Here is a 17315-nt window from a genome sequence, read left to right as displayed (position 1 = left end):
TGTATCCAATACTCAAACTTTTTGTTTTTTTAAGTTCTAAAGTAGAATTCCAGGATTACTTTTTTTATTGCATTTAAAAACAAAAAAAATGACAATAGTAGACTACACACCCTAACTAAATTCAAAACAAAGTAACTAAACACTTGCTCAGGTCTGCAGAGTAGAAATAAAAAGTGCTAGGAAAAGATAAAACGAACACTGCAGACTAGATAGAGTGAATCCCAGGCAGAAAGACATTAAAGCGGAGTACCACCCAAAAATGGAACTTCCGGTTTAACCACTTAAGCCCCGGACCATTTTGCTGGCCAAAGACCAGAGCACTTTTTGCGATTCAGCACTGTCGCTTTAACCGACAATTGCGCGGTCGTGCGATGTGGCTCCCAAACAAAATCGACGTCCCTTTTTCCCACAAATAGAGCTTTCTTTTGGTGGTATTTTATTACCCCTGCGTTTTTTATTTTTTGTGCTATAAACAAAAAAAGAGCCACAATTTTGAAAATAAATAAATAAATATTAATTTTTTACATTTTGCTATAATAAAGATCCCCAAAAATATAAAAAAAAAATTCCCTCAGTTTAGGCCGATACGTTACGTGTTCTTGTACATATTTTTGGTAAAAAAAATAAAAAAAACTGCAATAAGCGTTTATTTTTTTTTGGGGGGGGGGGGGAGTGGGGGCTTTGTTAGGAGGGAAGGACGTCCTGTCCCACTTCCTCCTTCCACCCAGGGACCGCCAAGGCGACTCCTCCTTTTGCCTTAGGTGGCCCCTCCCTCTAGGCAATCTCTTGGGACACGTTACAGGTCCCAGGAGATCGCCTGTCCAGTCCGTGCGTGCCAGCCGAGAAGTCGAAAGCTGTCATGGCTGGGTGCCCAGAGTAGCAAGGGAGGTGTCGGCGGAGAGGAGCGACCCTCTGTTCAGCCACATCGCTGGACAGTGGAACAGGTAAGTGTGTTTATTAAAAGTCAGCAACTACACTTTCTGTAGCTGCTGACTTTTAATAAACATAAAAAGCCTGGAACTCCGCTTTAAACCAAGTTAAACAAATGATACCTTCCAGGTTTACATTGACTTCAAAAGAGAAACTATTTTTTTGTGAAAAAGAAAAATTCCCATGTGGGTGATCAATGTACATTGCAGGAATTTTAACAAACTTTGTTGAGTCCTACCTGATGCTATCTGTTTACTGTCTGCAGAGTGAATCTGTAGGGGAGTGAGGTTTTCATTAGTAAATCAGCTGATGCACTTGCAGTGATCTATTGAGGCAAGTTGCAGGGACTGTTCCTCTTTAGAAGTGATTGACCTTTTGAGAGTATCTCGCCAAAATGAAATTATTGTTGCACAGGATGACTAAAATCTGTGTGAAAGAGGCCTAATGCTGCTGTAGTACACTGCTCCACAATACCGTATGTAGTTGATGCCACTACATTATATTATAGAAAAGTAAACTTGGAATTCTACTTTAAATAGTGTGGGGAAAGGTTACACTTTCTTTTAAATTTCCAGAAAATGTCATACAAAAGCAAAGTGCAAGTGAGACAATATGGGAAAGGTATTATCCTTCCCATTGTGATATTGTATTTGACAGTGGGGACTCTGATCAGCACTGCACCCCACTAATCGAGAAACAAATTCCAAGGGGGACCATTCCACAGACAACATTCGTTAGATCGAAATTTGGCTGGCCCCTACTGAACCCGCCATATTTAAGTCATTCTATCTATGGCCACCTGTGTAAAATAATTCCAGTGAGGTCTGCTTTAGTGCTCATACACACAAAGAGGTTGTAAAGGCTGAAGGTTAAATTGGTTATAAACCCTTACATATGCCCAGTGAAGTGGCTGGTCTCACATGATACAAACTAATCCTCCTACATAACAAACATGTACCTGTTTGTTTTCAGTTTTTCTCTTCTCTATATCCATTTAAGTACTAGATAATATAAAGTGTGTCTGAGCTGTCAGAAAAAGGGGTCAGAGAGCTGAAGTTACACTCTGCAGAGCTCAGTGAAGAGATTTCCAAAGGGCTTATTGGAGGGAAGGGACACACCCCCTTTATACAGCACACAGAAACAGAGCTGAGGCTGTCAATCAGCTGGAGACCCCTCCCCTGTCACTATTTTGTCAGGAAAACTTGTCAAAAGTGATTTATGCTGATAGAGGAAAAAAAAAATCAGCAGACAAATTACACTTAGTATTCTGGATTTAGACAACTGCACACTATAGAAGGACATGCTTTGTTTATACTTCTGAGGTTTACAACCACTTTAAATTCATTCTCTGCATTCAGGTAAAAAACAAACATTCTCTCTGCTTCTGACCCCCCCCCCCCCCCATACTTAGCCAAGTCCAATCTCGATCTAGAGACATGCACAAGAGCAGCAATTCTCTCAGCTCTCTGCCTCATTAGCTCAGACACAGCAGGCAAAGCCACTGGCTCCCACTGCTGTCAATCACAGCCAGTGAGAAGGGAGTGGGGGCAGGGCTCTGGAAACAGCTGTCTCGGGAGCGAGCCTGCACAAGTGCCCCCCGAGCAAGAGGTTTTCTATGGTGGGCGCTTGTGGGGGAGCACCAGTGGGGAAGCTGAGAAGAGGAGGATCAGGGCTGCTTAGTGCAAAACCCATCACACAGAGCAGGCAAATAGCACAGGTTATTAACCATCTGCCGATCGCCTTCTGCAAACATACTGCTGCAAGCGGCTCGGCTGGGCAAACCAAGGTACCTGTACGTTGGTCTGTGCATGTGGTAGTGAGCACCGCGGGAGCTCGCCCGTGGGTCCTAGTGATCAGGAACAGCGTTTGGTCCGTCCCACTGACAGTTAGAAAGCACCTCCCTAGGGAACGCTTAACACCTCGATCGCTCCGTAGTGTTAACCCCCTTCCTCCCAGTGTCATTTATACAATGATCAGTGCATTTTTATAGCTCTGATCACTGTATTGGTGTTACATGTCACCAAAAAGTGTCACTAAGACCCCTTTTACACTGGGGAGTTTTTCAGGTGCTTTTGGGCAAAAAAAAAAAAAAAAAAAAGTCGCCTGTAAAGTGCCTCCCCTGCAGCCCCAGTGTGAGAGCCTGAGTGCTTTCATACTGGAGTGGTGCGCTTGCAGGATGTTAGAAAAAGTCCAGTAAGCAGGGTCTTTGGGGCGGTGGAGGAGCGGTGTACCCCCACTGGTGGCCAAAGAAAGGGTTAAGTGCTCCCGAAAAGCACTGCTTAAACAACGGTAAAGCGCCGCTTTACCGCTAACGCCCAGCGTAGCTCAGTGTGAAAGGGTTCTTAGGATCAGGATTTGTCCGCCGCAATTCTGCAAAAAAATGTAATAAAAAAAAAGAAAAAAAAGGCTAATCCCCACCATTACTAGTAAGAACAATAAAAATAAAAGTTGGCGTGGTTTGGCTGGGTCCTAAGATGGCTGCTTGAGCAAAGAGCTCTGTTTGGGGAACCACTGCACCTTATCATGATGGGTAAGCCTAACAGGAGTGCCTCGGCATCCCGGACACCGATGGAGACCGAAACGCAGCTCAGCCGCAACATCCCTGAGCTGTTTTGCACCCTCTGTTCTGACAACCACGAGGCCTCACAGGCCTCAAGGCCCTACTCCCCAAGCAATGGCACGGATTCACAGTCGGTGGGGAGAGACACGCAGGGCAGGCGTTTGAAACCCTGTGGTGAGGCTGTCCGACCTACAGAAAGTTGCTTCCGACATTACGAGCAACATTACAAGCACCCTGTCGGCTGCTAACCTGGATCTCAAGACGGACATTCAGGTGGTAGCTACCTGCCTATCACATGTGGAACAAACCACGCAGCTTCATATGGCTGCTATAAGGCAAGTCCAACGTACTTATGACTCGCAACCTTCATATTTGTTTGATCTCCATGAAGTCGAAGACCTTTACAATCGGGGCCGTACACACAATGTGAGTCAGAGGAGTACCCGAGGGGCTAATAGCTGGTTCCCTGCCACAAACTATCTGCGCCATTTTTAATGAGCTATTAGACCATCCGGCGGATTCCCCCATCGAGATGGAGAGGCTGCACCGGGCCCTTAGACCTCCAACCCGAGACAATGAACCCCCGAGGGATGTGATATGTTGAATAGTGAATGTTACACTAAAAGAAGAAATATTGAGAAAGGCTAGGGAAAAAGGCTGTATACTACACAATGGCACTGAGATTAAGCTCTTTCAGGACCTTTCCCCAACCACTTTACAGAACAGATGAGCTTTGCGTCCCCTGCTGGATCAACTAAGATCTCGCAATATACAATATGGCAGGAAGTTTGAGATCTTTTCAGTAGAGGTCGACCGATATATCGGCCGATATTTGCCGTTTTTAAATAATCGGCATCGGCCGATTGTGCTGATAAAAAGCCGATTTAGAACTACAGTGGGACTTTGAAATTACTTCTGTATAGAAGTCAGTGTGAGTTGCCTGAGTCATCATAGCAACACTTTCCTCCTCTGGGCAGACTGCCAAGAAAAGAACAAAATGATACAATGTTTACACTTGAATGAATGAAGTCATCTCAGTGTGTAGAAGTTCTCAGTTTAACCATTTAAAGACTAAATCTTTTCTGACACTTGTTGCTTACAAGTAAAAATCCTGTATTTTCTGCCAGAAAATCACTTAGACCCCCCAAAAATTATATATATTTTTTTAGCAGAGATCCTAGGGAATAAAATAGCGGTTGTTGCAATATTTTATGTCACACGGCATTTGCACAGAGGTCTTTCAAATGCATTTTTTTGGGAAAAAAATACACTATTTAAAAATAAAATAAAAACAGTAAAGTTAGCCCATTTTTTTTTTCGTCCAAAAGTTTTGACTACCTGTTTTTATTTAATACATAGGTTTTTTTTTTTTTTTTATCTAAATCATACATACAAGTAAACTGATTGGAGGTTTGTTTTGTTTAATCAATGTTTAAATGTAAGAAATTTTCTGTATCACTTATGAAGGCTGCGTTCACACTGGAGCGGGCAGGCGTTGATGGTAAAACGCAAGTTTTAGCGGCTCTTTACCATCATTTTAGCGGTGCTATTTGGCTGCTAGTGGGGCACATATAACCCAGCTAGCGGCCAAGGAAGAGGTTAAATGCGCCCATGAAGCACCGCTGCCAAATCGCATTGCATGCGCTTCGGCAGTGGTGCCCATTCATATCAATGGGCAGGAGTGGTGGAGGAGCGGTATACACCACTCCAAACGTGCTGCTTGCAGGACTTTTTTTTAAGATCCTGCCAGCGCATTGCCTCAGTGTGAAAGCGCTCTGTCTTTCACACAGACTGCAGGGGAGCCATTTTGCAGGCACTTTACAGGCGCTATTTTTAGCCCAAAAGCGCCTGAAAAACGCCCCAGTGGGAAAGGTGTGTTAGATCAAGGGGGATTAAAAAAATAATAATAAATAAAAAAGGAAAAAAATAAATAAATAAAATAAAATCGGCCTAACATATCGGCCCAAAAAAATCGGCATCATATATCGGCTATCGGCCACCATGATTTCTAAAGATCGGCATCGGCCAGAGAAAAACCCATATCGGTCGACCTCTACTTTTCAGGTCCTTTGAGTCTACCGTGACTGCTACAGAAGTAATCAGAGGCTGACATGATATCTTTGAATCCTAACCCTGTAACGGGCTGGATGTCTATGCAGTCTCTCATCAACCTGCAAAGAGAACTAATCATCACTGCAGGATTATAATGTGTCTCCAAAAGCTCAGTGCTTGCTGCACCACCGCCACACATACTGTATCCTCGAAAGCCTATCAGAGGCCCCCAGCTGGGGACTTGACCATGTCATCACTTGAAACTCTGCCCCTCCCTCCTTTTTTTTTTCTTCTATTATTACCATTTTGTATTGATATAAATACCTGACTGCTTATGTATACCATATGCCTATGTTGGTATGTCCCACGGATCGCCGACGTGAATGTATATAGGTCTCTATCCCTTTTAAAGCCACAAAGAGCCCCTTATTGGAGCTTGTTATTACAATGATAGCAGTATTTGATCATAGGGGCACCGATACCTCATAGTACAATTAATGACTAGCCTGTACATGCCCTAGACTACTAAAAGTAGACATTGGCGATCCATGGGCAGCCCATATGTTACAAGTCTCTCACAGTAGAAAGTTGGACTCTAGATATGTGTATCCTGCGATTAAGTTTCAGGGAGGGAGGGATAATATTCCCTGCCTAGCTTTGCGAGGTTTCCATTTTCTGCTTCATTTGAATGGGGTGGTTTAGTCTTAGTTTGAGATCTAGTTTTAGCTTTAGGTTTGGAATTCTCAGGATTCCTTGAGTATAGCATACTCCTCCTCCCATGGCCACGTCCATACCTTGGGCTGCTTCCTAGAGGAGACTGAATATGCTTTCCTTTATATAAAAATTGCTTTATATTTCCAGGATTTTAGCCACGTTTTGATGTCTCTTTCCTCTGTGAGAACTATTGAATAGGAGATTAATAGGTTATTGGGACTAAGTTCCTTTCAATTACGGTTATATACTACAGAATTGCTGTTTAGAATTGTATGACACTTACAGACTGGTAGCAATGGTATACTCCCTTCTGATGTCTATTTGCTTCACAGTATTCAAGCTTGCCCCTCTTTTTCTCTTATTGTTCCCATTTAAACTACCGTTTTCTAGTTCCTCCATATTGCAGCAGCATATGATACCAGACATTTTCACTGTCCCCCTACAGCAGTTCTATAAATTAGTCTGCTGACCACCCAGCTTACTGTTTCTTAGGTGTACTGGTATTTCCACTCCCACCTCTGGTATTTAATTTTCTCCATATCTTGCGATACCCACAAAATTATTTTCTCTTCTTTTCTGCTCCTGCACTCTGGGTCTCTTCCCCCTTTTTCATTTCTGTTATCTATATCGCTAACCCTTGACCCCCCCTCCACTTTTTTTTTCTCCTCCTCCCTCCCTATTCTCTCTTTTCTTCCCCACTTCCCGATCTATTGTTTCCCGCCCCCCCCCCCCCCCCCCATCCCCCACCAGCTCATCCTTCAGCTCGACCACCTCAGTATAGGCAGGCATTTTTTTAAACTAAGACAAGTGAACGTATTATCTCATAGCTCCTATCCTAGCTCTCTTCTCACTATGCAGACAGATTCGAGGTCACATGACTCTTTATCGCTGAAGTGTGTGTCGCTCAACGTAAAAGGCCTAAATGTACCGGAAAAACTAATCACAAGTCATGTCCGCGCTCACCAAGCAGAAGCCCCAATTTATCTTCCTCCAGGAAACCCATTTCCGTTCGAACTCTATTCCTAAGATTACTAACTATCTTTATCATACAGCCATCCACTCCACAAACCCCACCGCAAGGACTAAAGGGGCTTCCATATTAATATCCAAGCACGCTACTTTTCAAATATCAGACTCTCTAGTAGACCTGGAGGACAGTGTTGTCTTTATCAAAGGCCTATATGCCTCTAATCCACATACACTGGTGAACATTTATTCCCTGATGAGCATCAGGTTTCCTTTTTTTAGGAAAATCAGTGATCTCTTATGCTGTGTACACACGATTAGACTATCCAGAGGACTTAATTCGGCAATCAAACCGCCGGACTTTGTGGCGGAGGTCCGCCGGACTTTCCAAATGAGCGGACCTGCCCACACACGAATGGACTTTTCAAGCGGACAATCCGCCGGACTATGTCGGGAGTCTTTTGAAATGAACGGCCTTGCCCACACACAGAGTAAATTCCGTTCATTTTGAACGTGACTCCAGGTAGACGGGACTAGCGCAAGAAGTCAATGTCGCTGCCTTCATCGGCGAGATTGACACCTCGCTGGCCCCGTCACCTGGTATGGACTTAAAGGGAAGTCCTACGCTGAAAAAACGAAAAGTCCATAGCAGATCCTTATCCGAGCACGCAGCCCAGCCGGTCAGGAAAGGGGGTGGGGACAAGTGAGCGACCCGAGCCGTACCAGGCCGCGTGCCCTCAATATGGGGGGGTGCTTTGGGGAAGGGGGTCGGGGTCTGCGGGCAGGGGGCTTATCGGAATCTGGTAGCCGCCCCCTTTAATAAGGGGGCCCCCATCCTATGTGAATGAGTATGGGGTACCATGTACCCCTACCCATTCACCTTGTGAAAAAAGTGTAAATAAAAAAAAACACAACACAAGTTTTTAAAATAATTTATTGGACAGCTCCGGTGGTCTTCTCTTCTTCTGTCTTGGGGGGTTCTTCTCACCAGACTCCTCCACTATCTTTTGCTCTTTTACTAGTGGAGGAGCCCGGCTTTCTTCTTCTTCGCCGCTGCCGTCCGGGGGTCTTCTTCCGACTTCGGGGGTCTTGTCCCCCTCTTCGGTTCTTCTTGCCGGGCCTCCGCTTTCTTCTTCCAGCTCTTTTACTAGCGGTGGCCTGGTCTTCTGTCGCCGCCGCCTTCTCGTCTTCGTCTTCCTTGAGATGTTGACTCAACGCTCTCTCTGGCCGCAATGACAGGGGCGGGTTGTACGGCAACTTATATAGGGATAAGGTCGGGGTCACCGGGTGATGTCACTTGGTGACCCCCCCCTTATGATGTCACAGTCCCAGCATCCTCCGGGACTGACATCATAAGGGGGCGGGGTCACCATGTGACATCACCCAGTGACCCCACCCCTTGTCCCTATATAAGTTGCCGCACAACGCGTCCCCGTCATTGTGGCCAGAGAGAGCGTTGAGTCAACATCTCAAGGAAGAAGAGAAGACGGCGGCGACAGAAGACCGGGCCACTGCTAGTAAAAGAGCTGGAAGAAGAAAGCGGAGGCCCGGCAAGAAGAACCGAAGAGGGGGACAAGACCCCCGAAGTCGGAAGAAGACCCCCGGATGGCGGCGGTGACGAAGAAGAAAGCCGGGTAGTAAAAGAGTTAGTAAAAGAGAAGATAGCGGAGGAGTCCGGCGAGAAGACCCCACAAAGACGGAAGAAGAGAAGACCACTGGAGCTGTCCAATAAATTATTTTAATAACTTGTGTTGTGTTTTTTTATTTACACTTTTTTCACCAGGTGAATGGGTAGGGGTACATTGTACCCCATAGTCATTCACATAGGGTGGGGGCCCTGTATCTGGGGCCCCCTTATTAAAGGGGGCACCCGGATTCCGATAAGCCCCCCCCCGCCCACAGACCCCGACAACCAACAGCCAGGGTTGTAGGGAAGAGGCCCTTGTCCTCATCAAATGGGGACAAGTTGCTTTGGGGTGGGGGGGCCACAGGGCCCCCTTCCTCAAGCACTCCCCCATGTTGAGGGCACGCGGCCTGGTACAGCTCAGGAGGGGGGGGGGGCGCTCGCTCGTCCCCACCCCCTTTCCTGACCGGTCGGGCTGCGTGCTCGGATAAGGGTCTGCTATGGACTTTGGGGGGACCCCCACGCCGTTTTTTGGCATAGGACTTCCCCTTTAAGTCCATACCAGGTGACGGGGCCAGCGAGGTGTCAATCACGACGATGAAGGCGGCGACATTGACTTTCTGCGGTAGTCCCATTCACCTGGAGTCACGTTCAAAATGAATGGACTTTTCTACGTGTGAGCAAGTCCGTTCATTTCAAAAGTCCGGCGGACTAGCACACAGATGGCCGGATTGTCTGCCGGACTGCCGAGTCCTTTTGGGGGAAAAAAAAGTCCGCCGGATAGTCTGATTGTGTGTAAGCGGCATAACTCTCCTTCAGAGAGGGCATGGTCCTTCTTGGAGGAGACTTTAATGTTCCACTAAACCCAGACATTGATACTTCCTCGGGTACCTCTACGCTGCCCTACCGAACCCTTCACCAAATCAAATTACAGCTTCAGGGTCTGGCATTGCACGTACGTGGCGCACGTTATTCCCCTCGGTCAAAGACTATACTTTTTACTCTAATCCATTTCAAAAATACTCACGCATAGACAATTTTTTTCTCACCTACCGTATATACTCGAGTATAAGCCGAGATTTTCAGCCTCTTTTTTGAGGCTGAAAGTGCCCCCCTCGGCTTATACTCGAGTCATCGCTGTCTGCCCGCTCGATCAGCGTGTCGAGCAGACAGACAGCGGCCATTCTATAATTCAAAAGCCGCGCCTCCGGCTCCGCCTTCGCCTGTGATAGGCGGAACACTGAATTTCCCAGCAGCCTGTGTTCCGCCTATCACGGACATCGTATCATCCTCGTACTACGGACGAGGATGATACGATGTACGTGATAGGCGGAACACAGGCTGCTGGGAAATTCAGTGTTCCGCCTATCACAGGCGAAGGCGGCGGCGCAGCTTTTGAATTTTACAATGGCCGCCGAGGCGCCGACGAAGAGGGCACGGGACGGAGGCAAGGCAAGGCACGGCACGGGACGGGACGGGACGGGACGGAGGCAAGGCACGGCGGCGAGGCACGGAGGCAAGGCACGGGACGGAGGCTCGGGACAAAGGCTCGGGACACAGGTAGGCTGGACACACACACACACACACACACACACACACACACGGATGGATACACACACACACAGGGATGGATGGATGGATGGAGACACACACACACAGGGATGGATGGATGGATGGATGGAGACACACACACACAGGGATGGATGGATGGATGGACACACACACACACAGGGATGGATGGACGGACACACAGGGATGGACGGACACACAGGGATGGACGGACACACAGGGATGGACGGACACACACACAGGGATGGACAGGCATGTCTTACCCTCGGCTTATACACGAGTCAATAAGTTTGCCAGTTTTTTTGGGGGTAAATTGGGGGCCTCGGCTTATATTCGGGTCGGCCTATACTCGAGTATATACGGTAACCTTATCTGACACATGCCACAATAGACCCAATGTATCTATCAGACCATCATCCTATTTCAGTTACCCTGACCTTTCCGGACTCAGTTCCAAGAACTAAAACCTGGCGATTAAACTCCGCTTTACTTAAGGATGTGAAATTTACCACATGCCTAGAATCCCCAATCTGCAAGCATTTCATAGAAAATACCACCCCGGACATATTTCCAATTACCCTATGGGAAGCGCAAAAGTGTGTTATTCAGGGGGAACTAATGGCTCAAGCAGCGAAAGTCAAAAGGCAACATCAGGACACTATAGTAAGGCTAATTGATAAAATAAGGAGCCTAGAGGCCTCACACAAACATTCCCACTCACAGCAGTCCCTACAAGAACTGTCACATTCTCGCTCCTTGTTACTAGAAGAACTGGGGAAACGCACGAGGCGCCATTATGTCCTCCATCAGAGAGTCTTTTATAAACAGGGTAATAAAAGTGGGAGGATGTTGGCACGAGTAGTACATGCCTCCAAACCCTTCAACACAATCCACCAGATTCCACAGGGCACATCTTTCTCTAGAAATGAGGACATTGCAAGATGCTTTGAACACTATTATAAAAGACTATATCATTTAAAGTCTACCACCCAGAACCCAGATCAGGCAGAAAGGAGATCAGAAGCCATCAGGGACTTCCTAGCTCAATATTGCCTGAAATCGCTCCCATGGATGCAAGCTAAGGAAATGGAACAACCCCTCTCTATAGAAGAGCTCCAAGTCACCTTCAAACAAATGAAAACGGGAAAGAGCCCGGGCCCAGACGGGTTTACACTGCAATATTATAAATGCTTTTCTACCATATTGTCCCCAAAGCCGATAGCCACCTTTAATGCCATGGCAAGCCCCAAGGTCTCAGTTGGCCGCATGTTAGAGGCCCACATTACGGTCATACCAAATGAGGGTAAAGATGCCACGCAAGTACAGAATTATAGACCTATATCCCTCCTCAACGTGGATATCAAACTTTACGCCAAATTTTTAGCCAATAGGTTTTCCCCACTTCTACCTAACCTTATCTCCATAGACCAGGTGGGTTTTGTCCCAGGAAGGGAGGCCAAGGATAACACCATTAGAGCATTAAAGCTCCATCATTGGCTCACCACTTCAAAAACCCAAGGTTTTTTTTTTATCCCTAGACGCTGAGAAGGCGTTCGACAGGGTGGCCTGGGACTACATAAGCGAGGTCCTGAAAGTGATTGGTCTTCGCTCTCGCATGTTGGCCCACATCTCGGCTTTATATTCCTCTCTGAGTGTGAGCGTAAGAGTTAATAGCCACCTGTCGGACGCCTTCACCATAAGTAATGGTACCCGTCAGAGTTGCCCTCTGTCCCCTCTAATTTTTGTCCTGCTACTAGAACCTTTCCTCAATCGACTAAGAGATAACCCCAATATTAAAGGTTTTTCAATACAGGAAAGGGAGTACAAGGTGGCTGCCTTTGCAGACGACATCCTCCTTTTCCTAACCTCCCCACTTAACTCCATACCTAACCTGCTGAAAGATCTATAACACTTTGGGAACTTATCACACCTAAAGCTCAATCATGCAAAATCGCAGCCACCCAGCTAGTCACGGCTGCCTGGTGGTCCAATCCGGACAGCTCCAATCCAGCTACCCAGATTGAGACGGCAGTGCTGGGATCCCTTGAGGCCCTCAGATTTTTACTCTTTTGAGGCCCTCGAGCCCCCTATCCACTGACGCCCTCCATGCGCACCACGTTGCGTGAATGGGGAGCAGGTCTAAAAACCATACAATACCCTAAACAGGCAATTTCACTCAGTGCCTCCCTATAGCAAAACCCAACACTAGAGCACATCTACAAATTACCTGAGCCCCATGCCTGGACTAAATTCAAAATAAAAACGATAACACAGATTGTTTCCAACCAATCCCTGGTTCCGCTCTCCGAACTGAATTCTGACTTTAATGTGCCGCGGTCCTATGTTTTTCGATGCCATCAACTCTCCCATGCCTTCAGTAGCCAATTCTCCAGCTCTCCCCCTCAACTGATCCAGTCTTCACTAGAAGACCTCCTTAGGTCTGATTGTGCAAAAAAAAACACCTCTCAATTGTACTCACACCTGATCATCACCTCTCTCCCGGCGTTGGAAACGCTAAGAACTATATGGTCCGGTGACATCCCTGATCTTGACAACGACGATTGGGACGACAGTTGGGACTTCCCTTTTAAATCCCTGGTCTCTTTGAGAGACCGCCTGATCCAGGTCAAGATCGTCCACCGGGCATACTTTACCCCCTACAGGTTACATAAAATGAACCCTGACTCCCCTCCCGGATGTTGGAGATGTGGTGCGATTCCTGCGGACTTCACCCATGTCTTTTGGTCCTGCCCAGCAATTGCTTGTTACTGGAAAGAGATTCTGGCCTTTATTACGCAGGTACCTCAGTGCCACTACAACCGACAATGGCAATTTGCATATTAGGCCTGATAGAGCAACTAATCCCCACAGTGGCGGGTTGCACGCTCGTGGGACTCCTGTTGTTCTACGCCCGCAAAGCAATAGCCCTCAGCTGGCGCAAACCAACCCCCCCCCCCCTCTCTGGAAACAACTTATCAATAATAGTCTACCTCTCTAAAAAGACACATACGCCAATAGAGGCTGTCCCAACAAGTATGACAAAATATGGTCTAAATGGTTGGCAGATCCCTCCTCTGCTTCGGAGGTTGCCTAGGAGTACCTGCTCCTAATAGCTCCCACATGAGTACCAACTATGCACACCAAGTATATCTGATGCTATGCCAACAGACATAAAGGTTAACGATAGTACCCGGTGACCCAGGGCTCTCTGTTGATGTACAATAATCACATTACTGGGTATATGCCTGTTATTTATGTACGACATAATCATACGGAGTCCCCCCTGGGATTCCAATGTTGCCATGTAAGTAGGGCTGCAACTAACGATTATTTTCATAATCGATTAATCGGCCGATTATTTTTTCGATTAATCGGATAAAAAAAAACTGAAAAGGGGGAGAAATATATACACACACACACACACACACACACACGTGTCCCCCCCAGTATAGATGACACATTCCTCCCCTCTCACATGGTGTCAATGCCCCACCTCCTCTCAGTGCTCCCCTCCCCCCCTCCGGTGTCTTCTCACCCCTTCACGGTGACAGCGGCTCCTCCTCGGTGTGCCGGGGTGGTTTGGGGCGGAGTCTCAGTCCGGACCCGCCACACGCTCTGCGGCGGGTCTATCGGAAGGCTGCTGGGTAGAGGGGGGAGGAGGAGCCGAGAGCAGCGCAGGCGCGTTGCTGGCGGGACGTCAGCTGGGTGGAGAATGCAAGCAGGCGTAGCTGCGTGGTCATGGACATGGTGCATGCGTAGGACACGGGAGGATAAACAGGATTCTAACGGACCGGCAGGGGGGAAGGTGCAGACTAGGGGTGCAACGGATCAAAAAACTCACGGATCGGATCGTTCCTCGGATCAGAGTCACGGATCGGATCAATTTTCGGATCAGCAAAAAAATAACACTATCCCCGCCCCCCACAGCCACATTGTTTATTTAAATAAAAGGTAGAACACTATCTCCCCCCAATAAAATGCAGCTTATTACAAGCATAAAAACATAGTCAGCATATCACTGATGATTTGCGCCAAGCTCACCACCGATCAAAGTTCCTCCAAACAGACCGCCGTGAGGAGTCCCGGGATGCCTATTGGCGCAAATCGTCAGTGATATGCTATGTTTTTATGCTTGTAATAAGCTGCATTTTATTGGGGGGGAGAGATAGTGTTGTACCTTTTATTTAAATCAACTGTGGCTGTGCCGAGCAAGTGGAAAGGCTTAGATAGTAGTTAGTTATTATCTAATCCTATCTAATAGATAGTAATAATCGTTTTTCTGCATTAGTGTCACTGGTGCCGCTAGGTAGCTAGTTATTTTTTAGGTTCACCGCCAGGTTTTTATAGCTTTAGGTACCTCCATATACTACCTAATAAAGGTTTTAACCCCGATTGCCCCTAGAGTTAACCCTTCCACCAGCGATCACCATATAAGTGTCACTGGTGACGCTGGTTAGCCAGTTAGTTATTTCGTTATTTAGGTTCCTCGTCAGGTTTTTATATAGCGTCAGGGGCCCCCATATACTACCTAATAAAGGTTTTAACCCCTTGATTTCCCCTAGCGTGAACCCTTTCACCCCCTTTTGCCAGTGTCACTAAGCAATCGTTTTTCTGATCGCTGCATTAGTGTCACTGGTGCCGCTAGGTAGCTAGTTATTTTTTAGGTTCACCGCCAGGTTTTTATAGAATTAGGTACCCCCATATACTACCCAATAAAGGTTTTAACCCCCTGATTGCCCCTAGAGTTAACCCTTTCACCAGCGATCATCGTATAAGTGTCACTGGTGACGCTGGATAGCCAGTTAGTTATTTAGGTTTCCCGTCAGGTTTTTATATAGCGTCAGCATCAGGGGCCCCCATATACTACCTAATAAAGGTTTTAACCCCGACTGCCCCTAGTTAACCCTTTCACCAGTGATCACCGTATAAGCGTTACGGGTGACTCTGGTTAGTTTGCTTTTTATAGCATCAGGGCACCCACCATTTATTACCCAATAAAGGTTTAACCCCCTGATCACCCGGCGGGTGATATCAGTTAGGTTTGAGGCCGGGTTCACACCGCTGCGATGCGGGAACGCCGCAAATCCGCGGCGTTTTCCCGCATCGCATTACTCCCGCCGGCAGTTCACACTGCCCTATGCGGACGGCTGGGAGTGTCAATGATATGTTAATGACACCCCCAGATCCGTCCGCATATCGCAGTGCGATCTGCCGACTCGCACAGGAATCGGATCGCATGGTGTGAACCCCCATGCGATCCGATTCTGTTGCAGACCAAAAAAAGGGTCCCGTGCGAGTTTGCTGCGGGAGCGATGCGAATTCAGCCATACTATCTGTATGGCTGAACTCGCATCGCTACGGAGATCGGATGTGATTTGCGGTGCGAATCACATCCGGATCTCCCCCCGCAGCAGTGTGAACCCAGGCTTAGGGTCAGACAGGGTCTGCGTCGCCCCAGGCAGCGCTAGGTTAGTGGCAGTACCGCTAACACCCACGCGCAAAGCATACACCTCCCGTAGTGGTATAGTATCTGAACAGATCAATATCTGATCTGATCAGATCTATACTAGCGTCCCCAGCAGTTTAGGGTTCCAAAAAAACGCATTGTTAGCGGGATCAGCCCAGATACCTGCTAGCACCTGCGTTTTGCCCCTCCGCCCAGCCCACCCAAGTGCAGTATCGATCGATCACTGTTTCTTACTAAACATATAACTGCAGCGTTCACAGAGTCAGGCCTGATCCCTGCAATCGCTAACAGTTTTTTTTGGTAGCGTTTTATATTTAAATCCTGAAGGCAGTGCTTGGTTTTCGGGGTCCTGTACGTGGCTAGGCTCCAAAAAAGTCCCCCACATGTGATATCCCCGTATTCAGGAGAAGCAGCTGAATTTATTTTGGGGTGTAATTTCACTTATGCCCATAGCATGTGTGAGCAATATATCATTTAGGCTAGGTTCACACTGCAGCGATGCGGGAACGCCGCAAATCCGCGGCGGGTTCCCGCATCGCATGCCTTCCGGCGGCAGTTCACACTGCCCTATGCGAACTGCTGGGAGTGTCAGTGAAACGTTAATGACACCCCCAGATCAGTTCGCATATCGCAGTGCGATCTGCAAACTCGGACAGGAATCGGATCGCATGGTGTGAACATCCATGCGATCCGATTCTGCTGCGGACCAAAAAAAGGGTCCTGTGCGAGTTTGAGGCGGGTGCGATGCGAATTCAGCCATACTATCTGTATGGCTGAACTCGCATCGCACATAGATCGGATGTGATTTGCACTGCAGTGCGGTGCGAATCACATCCGGTTCTCGTAGCCGCAGCAGTGTGAACCCAGCCTTAGTGACAACTTTGTGCAAAAAAAAAGAAAAAAGTTTGTAATATTCCCGCAACTTGTGGCAAAATATAAAATATTCCATGGACTCAACATGCCTCTCAGTAAATAGCTTGGGGTGTCTACTTTCCAAAATGGGGTCATTGGGGGGGGGATGCTATTTTGGCATTTTATGGCCTTCGAAACTGTGAAAGGTCGCGAGGAGTGAAATCAAATATTTGCACCCTTAGAAATCCTGAAGGCAGTGATTGGTTTTCGGGGTGCCGTATACGGCTAGACTCCCAAAAAGTCCCACACATGTGGTATCCCCGTACTCAGGAGAAGCAGAATATATTTTGGGGTGTCACTTGGGACAAAAAAAAATATTCAATGGGTTCAACATGCCCCTCAGCAATTTCCTTGCTGTGTCTACTTTCCAAAATGGTGTCATTTGGGGGGGGGGGGTTGTACTGCCCTGCCATTTTAGCACCTCAAGAAATGAGATAGGCGGTCATAAATTAAAAGCTGTGTAAATTCCAGAAAATGTACTCTAGTTTGTAGATGCTATAACTTTTGCGCAAACCAATAAA

At 47.3% G+C, this 17315-nt stretch overlaps 1 protein-coding gene across 1 annotated transcript in view; it reads right to left on the bottom strand.

Annotated features, from left to right (window-relative positions):
- SMC1B (structural maintenance of chromosomes 1B) overlaps positions 1–17315 on the bottom strand; it is a 255680-nt gene that overhangs the window by 224679 nt on the left and 13686 nt on the right. The gene's annotated exons all lie outside the window — the stretch shown is intronic.

Source organism: Lithobates pipiens, unplaced genomic scaffold (genome assembly GCF_037356315.1).
Source record: "Lithobates pipiens isolate NorthernLeopardFrog02 unplaced genomic scaffold, aLitPip1_a1.2 Scaffold_8, whole genome shotgun sequence".
Lineage (NCBI taxonomy): Eukaryota > Metazoa > Chordata > Amphibia > Anura > Ranidae > Lithobates > Lithobates pipiens.
Note: the sequence above shows the minus strand (reverse complement) of the source record. Positions and strands in the feature narration are given on the sequence as shown.